The sequence below is a fragment of the Aplysia californica genome, unplaced genomic scaffold (assembly GCF_000002075.1).
Source record: "Aplysia californica isolate F4 #8 unplaced genomic scaffold, AplCal3.0 scaffold00246, whole genome shotgun sequence".
Taxonomy (NCBI): Eukaryota; Metazoa; Mollusca; class Gastropoda; order Aplysiida; family Aplysiidae; genus Aplysia; species Aplysia californica.
Genome location: NW_004797516.1, coordinates 309,932 through 315,323, shown reverse-complemented (window position 1 = coordinate 315,323; position 5,392 = coordinate 309,932). Strand labels below are relative to the sequence as shown.

The 5,392-nt window shown below is 40.9% G+C and overlaps 1 protein-coding gene across 1 annotated transcript in view; it reads right to left on the bottom strand.

The window, feature by feature from the left end:
- LOC101861589 (myosin-2 heavy chain) overlaps positions 1-5,392 on the bottom strand; it is a gene marked incomplete in the record, with an annotated part of 41,686 nt that overhangs the window by 18,264 nt on the left and 18,030 nt on the right.

The window sequence follows — 5,392 nt, the reverse complement described above, 5'->3', positions numbered from 1 at the left end:
GTGTGTGTGTGTGTGTGTGTGTGTGTGTGTGTGCCTGAAGAAAGGTACCAAAAGTCGGATTTTGACCATTTTGAGATAAGTGTTGAACCTTTTATAGAAAATTCAAAGCTGAAGACAGTGGTTTTTGAGTTTTTGACATATCTCAAGTAGTTTTTTTGAGAGATTCCACATTTTGCGACGTAGTGTATAAATACATAATTTTGAGAAAATGAGCTTTTAAGTTTAGAACAAATACAAATTTGAAAATAAAAATCAACAACCGATGATTCAATCGTGTCAGATGAAAAAAGTTGCCTCAATAGTGGTTTGGTGTGATTAATATCTGTTAAATCTCAGCGATACAAACACAAATATGCACACACAGCACTTCAAACATATTCCATCTATGAGCTGTATTTGGCCGTGTAGTCGAGGAAAGCAGAAAGCACCGAACAAAGGTCCAATTAGCGCATAGGTACCGTATCTGTGTCACTGGGGGAAATTGTCTCGTAAACTTTCACCCCATTGTCAGTGCTAGGAGAACGTGGGCTCTCTATGCATCGTTATTTTTTTTCAAGTTTTCTTCCTTTTTATAAGACGGGTTTTTATTAAGGAAGGGACGAGGGAACGGGCTCGTCCTTTGCTGAGCCCTAAAGACATTTGATTGGCTGTTAGCTTACTATAGTTGTAAGTGGGGACAACAGTGATTGGATAAGCGCTCACGTCGCCAAGTTGATCACTCTGTGTTCATTTCGTGCGATCCTAACGGTTTCAACTGCTTATTTGGTTATTTAAGAAACCTACATTTATTGCTTTTTTGATAGAGTTGGGGGTAGGCACGGGGGCTCAAGCACGTGAGCCCTTCACTACCTACCGCCACTGGTCACCTAGCCTGTCAGCCCTTAGAGCCGATAACACCAAGTATTCAGACTATAAAGGAATCGGTAGACCACGCAAAATATGGACTGAGGGAGTCGGAGGAATACTGAGAAATTATAACGTCCCAATGTAAAGAGCTGCAGAGTTGACATAGGCCTACCATAAAAAAAATTGCATCTCCTCTCGATGCAACAGAGGAAGGAAGAATATAAAAAAGTAAAAGTGAGTAGGAGTTTTAAGTCACTTGCAACACAATTAGGTCATATAGGTGCCGAAGATTACAGTTGCTACTCGAGAGAAACAAACACAAAAAGGAGGAAAGATAAAGGGGACAGATGAATGATAGGGATGGATAAAATCACACCAGCGCAACTGCCAACTACACACTGGGGTCAAAAGAAGAGAAACTGAATCTGTGTCGGCAGTGTAACGGTTCGGAGCTTTGTAGTCGCACACGGGCGATACGAGTTCGATTCCCGAGTGGGGAGGGTTTTTTAAATCAAATATCTCGGTCTTTCGGCTCAGACGGTGAAGCCCTCTCAGCCAACCAAGTAGAAGAAGTAGAAGAAGAAGAAGAAAGAGAAGAAGAAGAAGAAGAAGAAGAAGAAGAAGAAGAAGAAGAAGAAGAAGAAGAAAAAGAAGAAGAAAAAGAACAAACAATCCGATTTAAAACAGCAATATTAAGACCAGGGGAAAGCATTAGTGGTTGGGTTGATAATGTGGACGGTGGGGATCACTCGAATTGCCCCGATAGGAAATGCATGAATACATATGATGTGAGCGTGCGGTACGAAAATTGAGCCTCTTAAAATTGGCAAAAGTGGGCGCTAGCTATAAAAAGGTTGACATGAACTGCGCTAATGTTTCTGGTGCACGTCGCAAAGCTTCATACAGTTGTAGTTACACTACATATTAATGCCGAAGCTTGGCTTAACTCATTAGGCCCAAGACCACAGGATGAACAAAAAGTAACCAGACCGGACGCACGCTTCAGGAGACACAAATTATATGCACAATACCTAAAGGTCATTTGTGAAGCGTGCTGACAAAATGAGTTAATTCTCGGCTTCAAGCCTGATGGAAATAGAGACATCACACTTATAGGTGAAATTTTTACAATTTGTAAGAGTGAAATAATAAAAGGAATGTTATAGTTTAAGAACGTGGTATCAATAGTAAATGTACAAATTTGACCCTAGTGTCGATTTTTGGCCTGTTTATTGATTTATGGATTGTGAGAAATAACTCATTTTGTCCCCACGCCCCACATTTACTTCTTGGGGAAAAGCAACATAGGCAGACAGAAACAACAGAGTGAGTGAATGTGAAGAAACAGGGGCTATCAGTGGCACCCGCAAGCCACCCGCTGCACAACAGTGAAAGGTGATGAAAAGTATATACTCTTTGGCTTTTGGTCTGTAATATTGTCATACTGACCCCCCCCCCCCACCCTCCAACCCCGATGCCATCCCCTCCCCAAGTCCACAGAAAGGGTCATGTCCACCCTGTCAGTCCAGAGTAGGAAACAGCTGAAAGAAATGAAACAGCCGAGCATACTCATACACATACACATACACATACACAAAGACAAATACACACACAAATACATACATTCTCCCCCCTCCCCTCGATCTCTCTCTTCCCTTCTACCTCTCTCCCTCTCCCCCCCCCTCCTCTCTCTCTCTCCCTCTCGTTCACCGCCCTGAAATGGCACGTCCAACTATAAACCCGCAGTTCTTTTTATCACACCCTTATATATATATATATATATATATATATATATTTTTATATATATATATATATATATATATATATATATATATATATATATATATATATATATATATATATATATATATATATATATGGAGTTCAGTTTGAACATTACCTGATTAACAGCATCCAGAAAATTCAACCGGACTCTCATCATCTGCTCATAATCGATGTCCATGCTATACGTTACAGACCAGATTCAGTCCCACTTTGCTCAACGAGAATAAGCCTTAATTCATAAGTGGAATGGCATTCCTAAATCAATCATCACAAATCTTCAACTGTCCATGCATCGACGATATGAACCTGGATGTTATCACACTCGTTCTAGACCTAGAAGTTGTCACTTCTTATTTAGATCTTTGACAACTTTAAGTTCAAAATTAAAAGTAATAATTACATGTACTTTCCTTTTTACGTACCCAGTGTGATGCTTTTCTTTAAAAATTTCTAAAAAGCGTTATCTGTAACTTTCACACAGATTTGTTTAATACCAGCATCATTGTCTTTAAAATAAGGCACGGAGTTAAACATGTTAAACAGTGAACAGTACGTTATACTTGAAACCAGCCCTCACAGTACGTCCGTCATGGATTCCTTTCCAAATCTAGATCTAGAGACTTTTCACTAGCACACACAATCACTGGGCTGTTGCTCCGAGAGAGCACAGCACAATACACACAGTTACATTACATTAACTTATATGAAGAAGCGAAGCTCGACGGTGACGCCAGAGCAGGCAGGACTGCCTTGACCCACACACCCTTTACGTTCCAGCACACACCCCAACCAGGAGGTCATTACAGAATAATAGCTCATTCAGGGTTGAGAGCAACAAAGGTCCGTTTCGTAAGAGGGAGTATATGTCAAGCCTTCGAACCGTTTGCTAGAGGACATAAGCCATGATGCCTCAGAGTCATGTTTGTTTTTGTAAAGTGTTTTACGGCGCTCGCAACTGCATAAGGTCATATGACCGCGCGGTACACACCTAATATTTTCAGTTGGTAGGAAATTTTGAATTTTGCCCGGGTGGCGGCCGAAGCCTACTCTTATCGATTTTAGACCACCAAGGGATCTTTAATGTGCGCAACTTGCACACGGGCCCTCCGAGATTTTTCGCCCTTGTCCGAGAAGGCTAGGTGTAGATCTTTCCTACCAGAAGATCAGGGGTGTGGCTGAAAGACAGCAGTAAGAAGAAACGAAGGAGCAGCAGTAGAAAGGCTGCAGAAAGAATCAGGAGCCCAGAGGAAGGGGCAAAGGAGGTGAGGGGGTGGGGGCAGAGAGAGGAGACGAAAGCAGACGACAGAACATTGCTAGAGTGCAGGAAATGAGGTGAAAGGAGAACATTTAGAGAAGAAAATTTTTCGGTCGCTACCCGGATTCGAACCCGGGACCTTTTGAATGAGAGGCCATCACCTTAACCTCTGGGCCACGAGAACCCCCGCCTTAGAGTCAATATCCAAAACCGCTAACAAAGTTTGATATCTAGATCTATGTGCCGGTACACCAAACAACGAAACAGAAATGATACTGAAGAGAAACATACTATTTTGTTTGTTTGAGAAAAGAGAAGCATTTCGACACAAAAATGGTAATTTCGTGCAAGGAAAATGTACAACAGACAGGCAGAAACAACAGAGGGAAAGTAAAGAAGTAGGACCTAACTGTGGGGCCCTCAACCACCCGCAAAGACACATAAGGAAATCGGTCTCTAATGACAGCATGTATAAAGAATCGGGAGTAAAAAAAAAGTATCGTTGAGAGATCTTTTTCTCATCTCGCTCCATCAATTTGGAACTCTCTCCCACATGTGAGGGATACAAAGTCGGAGGTAAAATATGAAATTCATTAAAAAAACAAACTTCATGAAATGCCATCCTAGTAGTTGTCCTTCTTATTCAAATTGCTCTGTGTTCTTTGAGGTGATGTGCATGTCGTCGTCGATTGTTCTTTGATAGTGTGAATATCTGCTATTATGTGTTAACTAGAGCTGGGCGAAGAGTCGATTCCGGAACCGATCCCCACGATTAATACTACGGAAGTAAAGTTCCGTCTCCTTTTTACGTAAACCAACGGTAACCAGTTACTTTTATCATTAAAATCTTTTTTTTTTTTTAGAATATATTTTTTGAAAAATAGAAGTTGATGCTTCATAGTATTCCAAAATCAAGGTTATCCTACATCCTGAAGATGTTCGGAGCCAACCAGGTAACCATCGGAAGAAATCACGTCATTAGAAAGTAAGTAATTGGGTTCGGAGTCGATTCCTACGATTCCTAGCTTTCAATAGTCGGGAACCTAGCCGCCCAGCACTAGTGTTAACGTTCATCTAAAGAGCTTATGTATGCGCGTTCAGAAAAATGTATTTTGAGTTGAATATTGTAAAGCGCCGAGCGCTGTATTGCACGCGTGTGGGCGCTATTGTTATTGATTATTATCATTTTCATTATTATGATTATTATTATATTGTGACAATTGGAGCCTTTAGACTGAAAGCTTTTTATCACGAAACTCCACTGGTACAAGATTGAATTATTCATTGCAACCTCTCATTGTTTTTGTCAGTCTCCGTGTAGTATTAAAAATATCCTCACAGGGGTATAAAGCGATTTTATAGAGCGAAGAATACCTTATGCAGTTGCGAGTGCCGTAAAACCCTCTACTATAAAAAATAGAGCGAAAGAGATTGGAAGAGATAGACGCAGAGAGGCAGAGAAATACATATACTTGGAGACACACACACACACACACACACACACAC